This window comes from Lactuca sativa, chromosome 3 (assembly GCF_002870075.4).
Source record: "Lactuca sativa cultivar Salinas chromosome 3, Lsat_Salinas_v11, whole genome shotgun sequence".
Classification (NCBI taxonomy): Eukaryota; Viridiplantae; Streptophyta; class Magnoliopsida; order Asterales; family Asteraceae; genus Lactuca; species Lactuca sativa.
Window position 1 is genome coordinate 246189667 of NC_056625.2, and position 19459 is coordinate 246209125.

At 40.8% G+C, this 19459-nt stretch overlaps 1 non-coding gene across 1 annotated transcript; it reads left to right on the top strand.

Annotated features, from left to right (window-relative positions):
* The first annotated feature begins 4630 nt into the window (after positions 1 to 4630).
* On the top strand, positions 4631 to 4737 carry LOC128133153 (small nucleolar RNA R71). The gene has a single exon (XR_008231331.1). It is a non-coding gene; the product is annotated as a small nucleolar RNA R71 (small nucleolar RNA).
* Positions 4738 to 19459: the final 14722 nt, after the last annotated feature.

Sequence of the window (19459 nt, forward strand, 5' to 3'; positions counted from 1 at the left end):
ATCCCACCTTGATTTGAGTTTGCCCGAGAAAAGTTTTAATCGGGAATTGAAGAGTAGTACTTTTTGGCCTTCATGGATGTCTTTGCTTTTGATTCGTTGGTCATGCCATCTCTTGGTTTTTTCTTTATAGAGCCACGAACTAGAATAATCCTCATTTCGGAGTTCTTCAAGGGCATTCATTTGCATTAGACGGTTGGTCTTCAATTCTTCCATGTCAAAGTTGCACCTCTTTAGCGCCCAATATGCCTTGTGCTCGATTTCAACCGGTAAATGGCATTGCTTTCCATAAACTAACCTATATGGTGTAGTACCAATAGGTGTTTTGAAAGCGGTACGAAATGCCCATAGCACGTCATCCAATTTATCCGACCATTCCTTGCGGTTGCTTCCCACCGACTTCTCTAAGATACGCTTCAAGGCTCGATTGGTCACTTCCGTTTGTCCACTCGTTTGTGGGTGGTATGATGTGGAGAACTTATGGGTCACCCCATATTTCTTGAGCACCTTGTCCAATTGATCATTGGCAAAGTGTGTGCCACGGTCACTAATTAGGGCCTTTGGAACACCAAACCGGGAGAATAGTTTTTTTAAGAATCGTACCACTACCCGTCCGTCATTTGTAGGTAAAGCCTGCGCCTCCGCCCATTTCGAAACATAATCTACCGCTACTAGGATGTACTTGTTTCCTTTGGATGTGGGAAATGGTCCCATGAAGTCAATGCCCCACACGTCGAACACCTCACACACTTGAATGCTATGTTGTGGCATTTCATTACGGGATGAAATGTTTCCCACCCTTTGACAAGCATCGCATTCTTTGACATATTGGGCTGCATCTTTGAAGATCGTAGGCCAATAGAACCCAATGTCAAAGATCTTCTTCGCGGTATAGTGTGCTCCATGATGTCCTCCCGTGGGCCCGCTATGGCAATGTTCTAGTATTCGTCGACTCTCCTTTCCGAACACACATCTTCGTATAATTCCATCCGCACAGCTTCGAAAGAGGTATGGATCGTCCCAAAAATAATATTTGATCTCCCCAAAGAATTTCTTCTTTTGCTGACTACTATAATCCTTCGGGATGTAATTGGTAGCTAAATAGTTAGCTATGTCTGCGAACCATGGCTCCTCTCCCACGAACACCATAATGTATTCATCCGGAAAGTCGTCTCCATCCTTATCTTCTTGCAATGTCGGGTTCTCGAGCCTAGATAAATGATCGGCCGCTACGTTCTCCATTCCTTTCTTGTCTCGTATCTCTATATCGAATTCTTGAAGAAGCAGCACCCATCGTATTAGTCTTGGCTTGGCATCCTGTTTAGAAAACAAATACTTGATAGCCGAGTGGTCAGTAAAAACAGTGGTTTTAGATAAAACTAAGTAAGGGCGAAACTTGTCAAAAGCGTAAACCACGGCTAACAGTTCTTTTTCAGTAGTAGTATAATTCTCTTGGGCGGGATTTAAGGTCTTGCTTGCATAATAGATGGGTTGAAAGTGCTTATCAACCCTTTGTCCAAGGACCGCTCCTAGTGCATAGTCACTAGCATCACACATGATCTCGAAGGGTAAGTTCCAATTTGTTGCTATAATGATCGGGGCATTAGTTAATTTTTCCTTTAGAAAGTCAAATGCCTCTAAACACTCTTTAGTAAAATTAAAGGGTGCATCTTTTAGTAATAATTGTGTTAGAGGTTTCGTGATTTTGGAAAAATCTTTTATAAAACGCCGGTAAAAACCTGCGTGTCCCAAAAAACTTCTAATACCCTTCACATTAGTTGGTGGGGGTAATTTTGCAATGGTGTCTATCTTTGCCCGATCCACCTCTATTCCCTTTTTAGAGACTTTATGTCCCAAAACTATACCCTCCTTGACCATGAAGTGACACTTTTCCCAATTTAGGACCAAGTCGGTTTTCTCACATCTAGCAAGCATTGAGTCAAGATTTGTTAGGCAATTATTGAAAGAAGATCCGAATACAGAAAAATCATCCATAAAGACCTCCATGAATTTTTCCACCATATCATGGAATATGGCGGTCATGCACCTTTGAAATGTCGCAGGTGCATTGCATAGTCCAAATGGCATGCGTCTATAGGCGAAAGTTCCACTGGGGCATGTAAAGGTGGTCTTTTCTTGGTCCATTGGGTCTATAGGTATTTGAAAATACCCTGAAAACCCATCTAAAAAGCAATAGTAGCTATGGCCCGATAGTCTCTCTAACATTTGATCTATGAAAGGAAGGGGGAAATGGTCTTTGCGAGTGGCATCGTTTAGCTTTCGATAATCGATGCACACTCGCCAACCGGTTACCGTTCGCGATGGAATTAACTCGTTCTTTTTGTTGGTAATGACCGTCATTCCTCCTTTCTTGGGCACCACTTGGACCGGACTCACCTATGGACTATCGGAGATGGAGTAGATGATTCCTGCATCCAAAAGCTTGACCACCTCCTTCTTGACGACTTCTTGCATGTTCGGGTTTAATCGTCTTTGATGTTGCACCACCGGCCTTGCTCCTTCTTCTAAATTGATTTTGTGAGAGCAGTAGGATGGACTTATTCCTTTGATGTCGGAGATGCTCCATGCGATGGCTCTTTTCCTTTTCTTCAACACGCGTACAAGCTCCTCTTTTTCTGTTTTGGATAGGTCCGAGGCTATGATCACAGGCTTCTGATTTCCTTCTTCCAGAAAGGCATACTCTAGATGATCAGGTAGTGTTTTGAGCTCCAATTTGTTTTGCATAGTGACGGACTCGCCGAGTGCAGGTTTGGTACTCGGCGAGTTGGTGGCTGTATTCACGACTTCTGGCTTTTCTTCGGATGTACTCGGCGAGTAGATCGGGTCTACTCGGCGAGTAGTTCTTTCAGCTTGCTTCTTTATTTCTTCATACTCTGCTTCTTCCAACAGTCTTTCAATCTCTAGTAAGTCCTTTTCTGGATCAAATTCTTCATCCAAAGCTGCAAATTTGCCGGAATCTTTAGGTATGTCTTCTTTCAATATTTCGTCGAGCATGTCGATTGAGAAAGCCGTGTCGTCACTATTCCTTGAGTACTTCATGGCTTGGTCTACCCCGAATGTCACTGAATCGTCCCCAACTCGCAATGTGAGCTTAGAATCTCTCATGTCTACGATAACGCTAGCGGTGTTGAGGAAGGGCCTTCCAAGGATGATTGGCACTTGCGGGTCCGCCTCCATGTCGAGAATGATGAAATCAGCCAGGAAGACAAATTTGTCTACTTTTACTAGCAAATCTTCACAAATGCCTCTTGGAAAAGTAACCGTCTTGTTTGCCAAATGAATTGCCATTCGAATTGGCCTTGGCTCTGGGAGGTCCAGCTTTTTAAAGAACGAGTATGGCATAAGGTTCACACTTGCTCCAGAATCAGCTAAGGCATGAATTGCAGCCAAGTTGCCAAATTGGCAAGGCAAAGTTAAGCTCCCCGGATCACCCTTCTTCTTTGGTAATTTGTTTAGCATTGCGGCGGAGCAATTCTCATTAAGCACTACCTTCTGCACTTCCTCCATCTTTCTTCTGTTAGTGAGGAGTTCCTTAAGGAACTTTGCATACTTGGGCATTTGCATGACGGCTTCAATGAAAGGAATGTTTATTTGAAGAGTTTTAATATGATCAAGAAACTTCTGATATTCCTCTTCCTGCTTCTCCTTCTTGGCTCGGGCTGGGTACGACATTGGAGGCTGGTATGGTTTCAAGGGTGGCTGATCACTTGTTTTAGCAGAGGTACTCGCCGAGTCCATCGGTCCTACTCGGCGAGTAGGACTCTCAGATTGTGCGTGTTGGTTTTCTGTTCCTTCCTTCTGTGAGTCCTTGGTTGCTTCAGTTCGAATGGGGGCCAGGGGAGTAATGATCTTCCCACTTCTTGTGGTAACAATATTTACTTGTGCGCCTCGTGGGTTGTTCTCGGTTTTGCTAGGAAGCTCACCTGGTGGCCTTTGGTTTAGTTGTTGAGCAAGTTGCCCAAGCTGCATTTCTATGTTGTGGATGGATGCTTGCTGGTTCCTGAGCATTGTTCTTGTTTCTTGGATAGCAGCATCATGGTCATTATGTCTTTTCTCGGAAGCGGCCACAAATTTAGTTAGCATATCTTCCAAGCTTGGCTTCCTTTCTTGCACCGGCTCCTCCTTTTGGTAAAAGCCTCTTCCTTTTTGTCTGTACTTATCCTCCTTGGCCTTCTTATACTCTTCGTAAGGCAGCCACTCCTTCTTTTGTTTGCGCCAGTCTTCATCATACCGGTCACCACTCGAATAACATACTTGTGCCTTTTTGTTGCCGTGCTCATCCAAATCGCAATCTCTAGTGAGGTGGGGTCCATTGCAGTTTTCACAACCCACCCGTATGGCATGAATAGTTTGATCCATTTTGTCCATTCTCCTATCCATGGTTTTTAACATGGCCATGACCGCGGATAAATCTTCAGTAGCAGCGTACGCGGCTCCCCTCGTGACATCATTCCTAGGGTTGTGGTATTCTCTAGAGTGTTTAGAGAATTCTTCAATCAATTCTTTAATCACCGGGGGTGGCTTCTTTGTAAGTGGGCCTTGTGAGTCTAGCAACTGTCGGGTTGTGACATTGACTCCATCATAAAAGATGGAAACTTCTTGCTGGCTGTTTAGATCATGGTGTGGGCAATTTCGTAGCAGACTTTTGTACCTCTCCCATGCTTCATATAAAGATTCTCCAGCTTGTTGTTCAAAGTTTGCAATGGCCTTCTTGAGTTTGGCTATTTTGGATGGTGGGCAAAAGTGATCTATAAACTCTTCCTTCATTTTGGCCCAAGTAGTGACTGACCCGGGGGGAAGTGATTTGAGCCAGTCTTTAGCAGCACCCTTGAAGGTTACCGGAAGCATCCGAAGTAGTTGAGTTTCGCGGGTTACATTTGGAATGTTGAAATAATCAGCAACATCATTTACTTCATCCAAATGTTTGTAGGCATCTTCATGATCTTTCCCATAGAAAGGTATTTCCTTAAGCGCAGCTAGGATATGACCTTTTAGCTCGAAGGTAGCAGTTGCGGGAATTGCGGGCTGCACAAGTCCCGGGCCATGGTCGTCGCGCATCCTCTTCTTCCATTCCCCCATGGGAATTTCATCAATGTTAGCCATAGTGAATGCTAACTCTTCCTCCGATTCGGTTTCTTGTTCGTACGTTGCCTCCTCTTCTTCCTCGGTCTCGTATCCAATATCTTCTTGAATTGGCTCCTCAATTGTCAAGGAAGCGCTAGAAGCTCCTGATTTACTGCTCTTCTTTTTCCCAAAAACAGTCTTCAAGTTGGACAATGGTGATTTCTTTGGTGTGCTTGAACTCTCCACGTCCTTCCCTTTGTTTCTTTTTAATTCGGATTCGGGATCTCCAAACGGGGGTACCAGTGGTGTGTTTGCTCCTCTGGTCATGAGAGTCCTGAAATTAATCAAATAAAAAAAACGTAAAAAGAACAAAAAGAGTGTAAAAAAAAAAAATTTAAGTTTTAACTTAACTAAAACAGATACTAAAACCTAATTACTAGTTACTAAATTGCAATAAATGAACTTTATGCAAGTAAACTCACACAAAGGATCGAAAAAATTAGGAATTAGCTTAATTATTTAGAACCGTTCCCCGGCAACGGCGCCAAAAACTTGATGTGTGTAAAACCAACTAGTTTTATCCCTACTTTTTATTAGTAATTTGAGCACACAAAGGCAGTGAACCTGTCTTTAAGTGGTATAGATTGATAAGTAAGGTATCGAACTCAGGGAACGGACAATTAAACTAATAGCTAATTTTAACTAAAACAAATAATAAAAGTAAAGGGTTTTTCTCTAGTTTTGCAAGACTAGAAACTTAAACAAACTAAATTAACTAATTAACTAAAGCAACAACTATTCACCAAATTTGATAAAGATGTTTCTATTTAGGTTCAGCCAATTCACTCCTATGGTTATTTAAGTTAAGGTGGATTAATTGCTATTGGTTACCAATGATAATAGTTAGGTTCATGTTCATTACTCCTAACCCTTAGACAATTAACTAATTTAAGCATTGATCAAGTGTTTAAACTAATTAATTCCCTAGATTAATTATTTGGATTAAATAAGATTTGTAATGGTCAATTAAGTTATTAATTCAATTAACCTCTTGTTGATGGTTTCTCAAACAAGCTCACACATTAATCTTCCTATTTTCTTATTAATCTTAGTTTCATACTCATTACTTCCAAGCATATGTTTTAGCATTCACATAGACATATGAGGTTAACAATTAAGTGATGTTCATGCAACCTAATTGCCTTCCAATTAACAAAAAATAGTAGTGATTAATACATAAGGTTCTTTAACAAACTTAATTTAATAAATCACCAATAGACAATTAAACAAGAATCAATAATTAAACCATGGGAGTTCTTTGGTATTCCCCAAACAGAAACAAAAACGAGTTTAGCTCATAGTTGCAGTAGAAACAAGCATAAAAACAAAGTTTATGAAAGCAAACATGTTTAATTCCTAAGTCTAAGTGGTAGAATTAACCTAATTGCTTGAATTCTTCCAACTCTTGAAGCCTAGGGTTCCTTAGCGCCTTCTAAACCTTTTAGTCGCAGCTGATCCTTCAAAAATCGCCAGGAATGCCTTCTTATGGAATAAGGATTCGTCTTTTATAGATATCCTCAAACAGAGGGTACTCGGCGAGTAGTAGAATCAACTCGCCGAGTAGGTCCATACTTATCCGTCTTGAATTTGCAATTGTAGTTATCTTCTGGCATATCGTCGGGCACTCGCCGAGTAGGGTCGATCTACTCGCCGAGTAGGACTCCTTCTTTCACTCTTTTATCTTCACTTGCTTTCCTTTTCTCCTTTTTGCCTCCAAACATATCTTTTGGACTGAAAACACAATTCACAACATTTTGAGCACCTTTTGTCCACATTATTCTCATAATCAATCAAAAATAACTAAGAATATACGTTAAATAATTAACTAATTATGCACATATCATATATATATATATATATATATATATATATATATATATATATATATATATATATGTATGATAAGTACTTATGTAGTTTCTTATGACAATTATCTTTGGTTTTTCTTGAAATTAACTTGTTAGACATAGTTACAAATACATTTAAAATGTAAAACATCAACAATATTGTTGTCCAAATCAATATAGAATTTGTATCAAAACTTTATGTATGACATAGATCTATGATTTTAAGTTCAATGAGTGATATATATATATATATATATATATATATATATATATATGATTTTAGATCTATGATTTTAAGTTCAATGATATATATATATATATATATATATATATATATATATATATATATATAAAGTAGAAAATCATTATGTTATGATTATATCTTATGAGAACATCATAACATAAAAATTGTCGGTGAGGTTACTACTAGCTGCTATATTATTGGGATAGGAATAACTAAGACTTTTAATAACATTGAAAAGTCATTGCATCTTAATTTTCATTATCTAAACTGCCTTTCATACAAATTTTAGGGCCACTAAAAAGGGTAAAGTGTCAAAACAAAACTTTACTTTCATTTATCTGTTTATTGTAGTATACTACTTTCAACTCTGGATGATTTTGATTTGTTGACAACTTGTAAGAAGAAAAAAAAACTTATATTAAAGGTCATTTCCATAATTTTGAAGTAATAGTAATATTGTTTCAGATACTCATTGTTGTTGTGTTATGGTTAAGTAACATTGTTACTTGGATATGTATTTTTTGTTATTAATTGTAGGATTTTCATTGTTGTTTGGTAATGTAGTTAAGAAACAATGTTACACGGATATGTTTGTTTGGTTGTTAGGAAGTTGGTTCATATACATTGTTAGTTTTTAGTAATTGTATGACTTGGATAGTAAAAATAGTAGATTTGGGTATATGATAGAATTTTCTGGATTGTGTTTAATATGCATTGTGTTGTAGAATTTTATTTTGTATTTTTTGGTACTTTGTTACTCTTTTACTATAAAGTTGGATCATATATTGTTAGATCCTAAAACTTTATGAGGTAAAATCATATATTTAATAAGATTAGTGATGCAAATTTTATGATCTATAATTGTAAGATCCAAATTTTCAAACCAAATTTTTCATTTTAATTTCATATAAAAACCATCTCAAGAAAAACCATAATGTCAAATACAAATCCACATCAAAATATCAGAGTGTCCCAAATTATCCAGTAGCATAATCTTTAGGCGAATGTGTACAATCAAGCCTTCGCTTTCCCGTGATCCTCAGAAGTATCTGAAAACACATTTAATCAACAAATGTAAGCACAAAGCTTAGTGAGTTCCCCAAAATATCACAAACATCACAATACATATAACAACTATGGTTTATCAGCAACCCTAGAGACTACCCAAAGTCTCAGTGGGAAAATAGCACACCCTGTGGGTTATCAGCAACCATGGAGACTACCTGAAGTGTCAGCACATATAAAGCAACATAAACATAGTAATAGCACTCAGACCCAACTGGTCATCATATATATATATATATATATATATATATATATATATATATATATATATATATATAACTATTCTATGAGAAAGATAAGAATAAGTGAGGAGACTCACGTGATACTGATGACTGATAGAACTCACACCTAAACTGTCGAAACTAGACGCTGCCTAATTAAATACACCAATTAACCTTAATTAATAATTAAGGTATTTCCCACACACACTACTAAGCCCAAGACAAGTCTAGTCCACACTTAGAGTAAAAGACCGTTTTGCCCCTAAAAAATCTCTCACAATCCACCTAAGACACAAGTGGTCAAAGTCAACAAAAGTCAACGGTCAAACCATGAATAGTACGCCCGACGTACTCACTCTACATGGGGCGTAGAATGCAATACGAGAGGGACATGCTCGAATTTGCTTACGCTGGGCGTAGCTAGGCGTACGTAAGTAAATCTCAACACTTCCTTATTAACGTCTTAATCATTAAGACATTCATTGCAAACTCATATCTGGCCCTTAAAGAACGTCCTAATCCATAAAGTCCCTGACTTAAAGCCTTTGCATGGCTAAAGAGAGCTTAACCTTAGAAACCCTAACTTTAACATCACCAAAATCTCCAAAACACTTACATGAGAGAAAGAAGAAGGTTAAGCTAGCATTTTTATGAATCAAAACACTCTAAGACCTCTGAAAGGATAGCTCAATAGCCCTGGAGTACTCCATACTCACAAAGATCCAAGTCTTGGGACTAAAGAAACATAAAACCATGCAAAACAAGATCTAACAACATAAGTACCAAGGTTTGAACTTTATACCTTGAAAAGGTGCACAAGAAGATGAAGATTCTGGATCTACAAGATAAAATTCACCACCACCTCTTGAATGATCTTCCTTATAACACAAAACACTCAAGAATCACTTTTCAAGCTTCGAATCTCTCATACACAAGATAGGGTTCGATTTTAGGGTTTGGAGGATATGGAGGTTGTTCATAAGAAGGTCTGTGAGGGTTATGATGCTAAAATAGTGTCCACAACCCAAAAGATTAGGGTTTTGGTGAACACACGAGTACGCCCGATGTACACGTATGTACACCCGTCGTACTCAACTCTTGAACTGCCCAAAGATGTTAACTTACGCCTGACGTATAGATTTGTATGCCCCCGCATAAGGGCCTTTTAAGCAAAATTTTAAAACACAAGGACTGAAAAAGGATATTACTTGGCAACGGGAGTTACAATTCTCCCCCACTAGAATCAGACTTCGCCATCAAAGTCAGCCTCAACGAACAAATCAGGGTAATGCTTAAGCATTTCAGCCTCGGGCTCCCAAGTCCACTCTGAGCCCTTCCAATGTTGCCACTGAACCTTGACCAGGTTCACTATATTGTTCCTCAAGGTCTTCACATTCCTATCAAAAATCGACATCGATCTCTTGATGTAATTCATGCGATCATCGACCTGAATGTCTGTGACATCCCTATTTTCACAGAAAGAAAAGACCGATTTTGTTTATGCTTTATATAAATCAGAGTACCTCTTTTAATAAAAATGTTGTGGAATTTGTTCCCAGTAAAACATGATAAATATGTTATCAAAACATTTCTGAAGAAAGTATTTTTACTCATTTTAAAACAATTGGGATGCGATCGTCAATAAAGAAACATAAGCATAAACAACACTTACATTCATTATCACTAGTGATTTATATCTCCTTAATCTCTCAGTGTAATGTGACTTCATATCAACACTTGTGATATAAATAAACTGAGTGGGTCAGGCTGGGAAACCTAGTGAGTACATAGGGTTTTCAACCCACAATAATATAATTATTATGTTTAATCATCAAGCAATTAACCCAATTACCCATCCCCATTATCTTCTTTATTCTTAAGGATCTACTCTAAGAATCAACTATTTCTCGTTCACTCATTCCTAAGGATTATCCTAAGGAATAGGCACAAAATCCATCGTTGCCAGGGTTTACTCAGCGGGCACTAAATCCTTAGTTACCGAGGTTTTCTCAACATGCGCTAAATCCATAGTCATCGGGGTTTATCTCGTTTATTGATAGTATCGTTTTCGAGATTCCACTCGCAATACATGTCAATGGGTTTTTAGAGTACACCGGTGAACAAATCGTTCACAACACCTACAGGTTGCGAGCCTGCTAGTGTTCCACTGGACTGTCTTGAATAGTCCGTGGTTGTCATCCTTACTCTGCTAGATGATGGGGCCATCACTTGGGTCATCGTTTGGCTCATCGTTTTGGCTCATCGTTTTGGCTCATCGCTTTGGCTCATCGCTTGGGCTCATCGTTTTGGCTCATCGCTTTGGCTCACCGCTTAGGTCATCGCTTCGCACCATATTTTATCACTCATATATCATCGCTCATCTTTCATCGCTCATCATTTATCTCACCTCTAATCTACCCATTTTTACCCAACACATTTTGTAGTTATAAAATACATATACAGTTTAAATTATTTAAAACGTGTAACATAGCATGTAATTTATAGACAACAAGTATTTAGACAATATGCACACATAGCATGTAATTTATATTAAATACTTCATATCTATGTGTAAGATGAAAGTAACTATGCACTCACCTGGGAAGGTGGTGACTTGGCACTCGAACACCACTTCGTTACTCTCAACACAATTTTCCTCAGACAAAACCTAGTATCATTACCACTAGAGTTTAGTCTAATATTTGCCGAGACTAATTAATAGTCTGGTTATTATTACTATTATATAAGTGTTAAAAAATAATTATATAATCCATAATAATAGCCCAAATACTCCTTATAAGGTCCTAATAACATTACTATATTGAAACATAAGCTATATTAAAGATAGGGTAGGCATAGCTCACTTACAGCGGGTTTTCTCGAAAACCGGGCTTCGCTGGAGCAGCGTTTCCGAGCCGAAAAGCTCTTTTCTTGAGGCTTCGGGAGCCTCAGGGCTTCCTTCGGGTGCTAGGGGGTTTACCTAGACTTTAGGGGGGGGGGGTTAGGGAGGTTAGAGAGAGAAAGTGGAAGAGGAAAGGTGTGAGAATGAATGGAACCCGACACCTCTATTTATAGGCTGAATTCTTGATGGACTCGCCGATTCGGTGCCATGTGTCATCACCTGAAGGCTTTTCTTGGGGAGAAAGCCTTGACCCATATTCAACCACGTCACCCTTTTTGCAGCAGCACCCTGCCGACTTCTAAACCCCGTAACCTTCGCATACGACCTCCATTTTCTACGTTCTTCTTTTCCACGCGTAGCTAAAAATAAGATATACAACTTTCATTTAGACTCCATTGGCTAATTCTCGACCGATCTTAAATTTAACTGTAGGAGGAGATTATATTGTTAAATGTCCGCGTAAAATTCATAACTTCTACATCCGGACTCCTTTTTCGTCTGTCTTTTTATCGTTGAGTCCCTATTAATGAGATCTTCAACTCTCATTTAGGTCGCGTAGGCCAAAAACCGCTCGAACTAAAATTTGAGTTTCGGGTCGTGCATTGTTATGCCAAATCTTAGAAAATTCATAACTTCCTCATACGAATTCAGATTTGGGCGTACCTTTTTTGTATGTTATGGGTTTAACTTATACTACAAATTTTGTTTAAATCACTAAGGCTAATAAGTCCTCTATCGTAAATTCACTATTTACGTCTCCCGGTGTCGTGCCATATTTGCTGTAAAACTTCGACGGGCCATAACTTTCGTTATAACTTGGATTTCGGCATTCTTTATATGTATGGAACCCTTGAGACATATTCTACAAATTATTTAATATTATTTATTCTAAATAATCTTTTGTCCTAAAGTCGTTTTCGACCCCTATTATCTCTAAATTGACTAGCCCAGATCTACAGGCGTTACAATTATCTCCCCATTAGGATGATTATGTACCAGAATCATCAACAAAACATGACAGTATAATGACTCCATACGTTATCTCTTCATCCTAGGTACTAATCGTAAATTCCTCGTTTCTTCGAATGAGTATCTAACTCTTGGACTCCTTGACTGTAGGCGGTGCTCGATCTTGCACTTGCTCGCTATCACATGTTAGACTCCAAATTATGACCTTCAGGTCACAATCTTGATCCTCTCTGGATTCGAACATAAGATAAGTTCTTTTATTACTACAATGGAATGATGTGTCATATTCTAATGACCTATCATCGTAGAGTCTTCCAGAATAATTTCCTTTATGTTCTAATCTCATCTTAAAAGGTAGCATTTCTAGCTACAAGCAACCGTCGTGATACGTCTACTGATTGCTTTGATTAATTCTTCAGGCTTAAGTCAGGTGCTACATTGAACTTGGTTCTCGGAACCACGTAATAGACTCCTCGTAGTCGGACACAATTTGGTATGACCGCTAGGTTCGGAATAACAACAATCTTCTTAGTCATTACCGAAACAATGATAACGACATACTTGAATAAAATGGTATCAATTACTAGCTTCTTGGTAACCTTGTGACTTTCCCTGATCCAAGTGCGAGTCCTGTGCTTCCGGTAGTATAGGCCTCTACTACTGTAACAACTGAAAAATACAACCAATTTTAAATTTTTCAAAAACATCTAGATTCCAATAATTCTTTACAAAAAGGTTTGCAATACAAAACATTTATCGTATCCCCAGAATCATAACACCACGAAATCATGAGGAGCGGTACGATCACGCCTTCGCCTTGCCACGATCTCCTGAAGAACCTGAAAAACATGAAACCACCACTTTAAGCCCGAAAGCTTAGTGAGATACCCCCAAAATACCAACCACAAATACCATACACGCATAACATGCCATAACATAACCGATCATAGAACAGCCATGCTCTCTGGGTCTACTGTGTGACTGGTCCGCCGCACCGGCCAACAGTCCACTTGGTCCACCCTCTGAGTCTATCCGCATACATCGAGTCTACAGTGTGATTGGTCCGCCCGTTCCCGGGCCTTCAATCCACCTGGTCCACTCTCTGAGTCTACAGTATGACTGGTCCGCCCGCACCGGGCCTTCAGTCTGTCTGGTCCACTCTCCGAGCCTTCGGCACGTCTGGTCCGCCCCTATCGGGACCTACAGCCTATCCGGGCCGCTCGCTGGGCCTACGGGACAACCGGTCCGCCCTGGGTATCTTGGCCTACTGCACATAGCAGGACCCGCCTCAACCTAATTCCAGTCCAAACATCCATGTGCACATATGCATACAATCATCTAACAATTCACAATCAATAAGCAGATCAACAGATCACATAACATACCACCATCCTAACCAGGATACCGACCCAACAGGTCACTAACATAGCATCTCCCTATCTCTCAGGATACCGATCTCAATCAGGTCTCTAGCATATACCATCCTAACTCACAGGATGCAAACATGTCAAAGCAGTAACATAATAACAACTACCCGGATCTCAATCCGATAAGGGTCGGTCTTGGTGCCTTAGACTCCGTTGATATAGTGAGGATAACTCACCTCGAAACTGCCGACTGAACAGATAATCCAAGCTACTCCGATCACTGATATGACCTCCACCACTAGCCAACCACCAATGCACTGAACTCAAAACAATAATCAACAATTACTAAAATACCCCTGGAAACCACTGATCAACCCTTGGACAAAGACAAGGTCAAAGTCAACCCTTGACTGACCCTACTCGCCGAGTCAACCCTATGACTCGCCGAGTTCCCATACTTAGAACTTCTCTTAACCCGCGACCTAACTCGCCAAGTCACCCCGAGACTCGCCGAGTCCAACAACTCAAAGTCCACTCGCACACAACTCACCGAGTCATCCCTTGACTCACCGATTCTCGACTCATCCAGAGAATATCGGAACTCTTCGACAAGACTCGCCGAGTCCAAGAACAGACTCGCCGAGTCTAAGGCTATCATCAACCTACTCGCCGAGTTGTTCATACAACTCGCCGAGTTCCAGGCTATCTTCATCCGACTCGCCGAGTTGTTCTTCCAACTCGTCGAGTCCCAGCTCATCTTCAAGCAGCTCGCCGAGTCCACCCATGTGACTCACCGAGTACCACCGATCTGAATCCACTCAGAAGCATTCCAGGCCATGCAAATGATCCAAAACATAGATCTAGCCTTATACAACTCATCCATCACGTAAAGTGGCAAACTTTACGTGAATCAAAAGAGATCTAGGCCTTATTCACTTATAACTAGGGTTTGGGACATGCAAGCTTCACTAAACAGTCCAACACAGGGACTTTCATGCTCTTTGATTCTCCTCCCATCCAGATCTGAGGTAGCAACCTCAGATCTAACCTCTAGACTTCCATTTACATCCTTAGACAAGATCCCACAACCCCAAAATGAAGAAACAACATACAATCAGTCCAAGAACGAGATATTACCTCCAATGGACGCCCCAACTGCAATGTAAGTCGAATCCAAGGAAAGCCCCTTGCCCCAAACCTTCAATCTCACAAAATTCCTTCAACAAACTCCTCTAATGCTCCAAACACACTCCAATCTCCTTCAATCGCACTTTCTAGGGTTTCTGGACTTCAAAGGGAAATAAAGAGGCTGGGGGAAGGGTATAATGTTCTTTAAATAGGGCTCAACCCCGAGAATTAGGGTTTTCTCCACTCAGCGCCTACTCGTCGAGTCCATCTCATCGACTCGCCGAGTCGGCTATTTAACACGCGACCAAGTTGCGACTCTACTCGCCGAGTCCATCCATGGACTCGCAGAGTCACTCTTTCCTCAAATAACACTTTTAGCCCTTCAACTCTACTCTTGCTATTTCGGGATGTTACAATTCTCCCCCACTTATATTAGGCTTCGCCCTCGAAGCCTACAGCAACTCAATTCCAAAGATACTTCCACAACGCGCCACTTAGCCTCAACCAGACCAGGTCCTCAAGGCATACCTAAACGAAACTCGAACGCACTTTCCCTTACTCACGGTGTCCTGACCACCGTCTCAACTCGGGCACCGGATTCACCCTCTGATAACTTCACTTAATCACTGAGTACTACTCACAAAGCAACACTGCTCCAACTCACAGCCATCACTCGACTCATAAGGGCTAGAAAACCATGAGCCATCGGATCCCCGGTCCGAATCTCACTCTATCCATTCCGTGACGACGGAAGGACCCATTCTCTATCTCAGAGCAACTCCCATGAGTCCTCCTCTTACAAACACATACACATGCTGAACTAGCTCCAACATCCTCAGGTTTGGAAAACCCGACACACTGATGACACCCTCAAACATCCCCCAGGATGAATCACTAATACATACCCAATGCCCTGATCAGAATCACACTGAGAGTCCAGGACTCTCTCCCTGCATCCTTTCCAAGCCTCTGGGCTCTACACCTACGGAATTCCTTCCGCAACCTCAGCAGACATCCCAAACCGGATGGGCTCCTACTTCACTGCCGCGAACATGATGCTCAAAACCATACTCGAAATACTCTAATCATAACTCTGCTCTGCAGCTTTCACTTTCGTGAACTTGCACTCCCTTTCGGAGTTACACACCTTTCTCTCTTCCTTTTCCAAGGAATCCACTTGGCCACATTGCCACTCCAACGCATGCCACGGTGCTCGCCCAATGCGACACCACCCTTTTTGCGTACCTACTATCGATCCGACACACATGCTCTGGCTCTCATCACAGGGGCTCTCAAACCCATGCACTATCTCAACTCATCAAGATCACAACCCGGGGCCAGACCTTCCAATGCAAGACACTGCGACATTCCCCATACCATAACCTCAACAGATCCATCAATACCTACAGAGTCTTCAGCATGACTGGACTGCCTCACCAGGCCTTCAGTTCATCTGGACCACTCTCTCAGAACCTTCAGCCAATATGGACCGCTCTCAGTGCCTTCAGTTTGGCTGGACCATTCTCCGAGCCTTCGGTCTGACTGGTACGCCTTCCGGCCTTCAGTCTATCCGGACCGCTCAACTATCAACCAACATTCCAAGCTATCCCCCCTCGGGATTCCTCCCATGCATACCGTTCTAGCCCTCTAGGGGTTCCAAACTCTATATCCATCGCACATGCTAGATCCCGGCCGGCTCCCAGGCCCTCCACAATATTATGCCCTAGGTCTGTATCCCGCCCCGCATGCCTGACACTCGCTCCTATCAGCCTATACTCTGGGCTGACAGAACACTGCTGGATTCCAACAACTAAGCACCCTCAAATACTCATCGATCTCCCGGAGAATTTTCCAATTCTCCCCCACTTAAAGCACTGACCAACAACCACCGGTCGCCATTAACGACCTTCCAGAACAATCCACACAAAGAAAACACTTATACACTGACTGCTTATCACAATCATAAACAACCCTCAGCAAAACACATCTCCTCACTGATCAATCCGCTCAAAAGAATCCGATCTCCAATTACCCTCTCCACGACTGCAGATGCCACCCGACATTCAACCCGATGCCGCATCTCCACTAATAATCCTCACGAAAGATGACCAATAACAGCACAAACACCAAACTATAACCATACCAACCCTCAGGGAACAACAGATACGAAAACGAAAACCCGAAACCCAAACCAAACCAAAACTCCTACCCGCAAAACGACACTTACATTCATTATCACTAGTGATTATCACTAGTGATTTACATCTCCTTAATCTCTCAGTGTAATGTGACTTCATATCGACACCTGTGATATAAATAAACTGAGTGGGTCAGGTTGGGAAACCTGGTGAGTACATAGGGGTTTCAACCCACAATAATATAATTATTATGTTTAATCATCAAACAGTTAACCCAATTACCCATCCCCATTATCGTCTTTATTCTTAAGGATCTACCCTAAGAATCAACTATTTCTCGTTCATTGATTCCTAAGGAATAGGTACGAAATCCATCGTTGCTAGGGTTTACTCAATGAGTACTAAATCCTTAGTTACCAAGGTTTTCTCAACAGGCGCTAACTCCATAGTCTTCCGGGTTTATCTCGTTTATTGATAGTATCGTTTTCGAGATTCCACTCGCAATACATATCAATGGGTTTTTAGAGTACACCGGTGAACACATCGTTCACAACGCCTATAGGTTGCGAGCCTGCTAGTGTTCCACTGGACTGTCTTGAATAGTCCGTGGTTGTCATCCATACTCTACTAGATGACGGTGCCATCGCTTGGGTCATCGTTTGGCTCATCGTTTTGGCTCATTGCTTGGGCTCATCGTTTTGGATCATCGCTGTGCACCATATTTTATCACTCATATATCATCGCTCATCATTCATCTCATCTTCCATCGCTCATCATTTATCTCACCTCTAATCTACCCATGTTTTACCCAACACATTTTGTAGATATAAAATACATATATAGTTTAAATCATTTAAAACATGTATAAAATTGCTCATCCAACATAGACAACAAGTATTCAGACAATATGCACACATAGCATATAATTTATATTAAATACTTCATATCTATGTGTAAGATGAAAGTAACTATGCACTCACCTGGGAAGGTGGTGACTCGGCACTCGAACAACACTTCGTTACTCTCAACACGATTTTCCTCGGACAAAACCTAGTATCATTACCACTAGAGTTTAGTCTAATATTCGTCGAGACTAATTAATAGTCTGGTTATTATTACTATTATATAAGAGTTAAAAAATAATTATATAACCCATAATAATAGCGCAAATACTCCTTATAAGGTCCTAATAACATTACTATATTGAAACATAAGCTATATTAAAGATAGGGTAGGCATAGCTCACTTACAGCGGGTTTTCTCGAAAACCGGGCTTCGCTGGAGCAGCATTTCCGAGCCGAAAAGCTCTTTTCTCTAGGCTTCGGGAGCCTTAGGGCTTCCTTCGGGTGCTAGCGGTTTACCTATACTTTAGGGGGGGGGGGTTAGAGAGGTTAGAGAGAGAAAGTAGAGAGAGAAAATGGAAGAAGAAAGGTGTGAGAATGAATGGAACCCGACACCTCTATTTATAGGCTGAATTCCTGATGGATTTGTCGAGTTGGTTCACAGAATCGCCGAGTCGGTGCCACGTGTCATCACCTGATGGCTTTTCTTGGGGAGAAAGCCTTGGCCCATATTCAGCCACGTCACCCCTTTTGCAGCAGCACCCTGCCGACTTCTAAACCCCGTAACTTTTGCATACGACCTCCGTTTTCTACATTCTTCATTTCCGCGCGTAGCTAAAAACAAGATCTACAACTTTCATTTAGACTCCATCGGCTAATTCTCGACCGATCTTAAATTTAACTGTATGAGGAGATTATATTGTTAAATGTCCGCGTAAAATTCACAACTTCTACATATGGACTCTGTTTTCGTCTGTCTTTTTATTGTTGAGTTCCTATTAATGAGATCTTCAACTCTCATTTAGGTCGCGTAGGCTAAAAACCGCTCGAACTAAAATTCGAGTTTCGGGTCGTGCACTGCTATGCCAAATCTTAGAAAATTCAAAACTTCCTCATACAAAGTTAGATTTGGGCGTTCTTTTGTTGTATGTTATCGATTTAACGTATACTACAACTTTTTTTTAGATCACGAAGGCAAAAAAATTCCTCTATCGTAAATTCACTATTTATGTCTCCCGATGTCGTGCAGGTTTTGTTGTAAAACTTCGACGGGCTATAACTTCTTCGTTATAACTTGGATTTCGGCGTTCTTTATATGTACAGAACCCTTGAGACATATTCTACAACTTATTTAAGATTATTGATTCTAAATAATCTTTTGTCGAAAAGTCGTTTTCGACCCCTATTATCTCTAAATTGACTAGCCCGGATCTACGGGCGTTACAATGTCCTTCAAGGGAATCACAACTGTCTCATCAACTACACATTTCCTTAATTGGGAAACATGGAAGGTGTCATGAATCTAAATTAAATCTTCAGGTAGCTCCAACCGGTACGCCACCTTTCCTATTCATCTAGGTGTTGATAGAGGAGG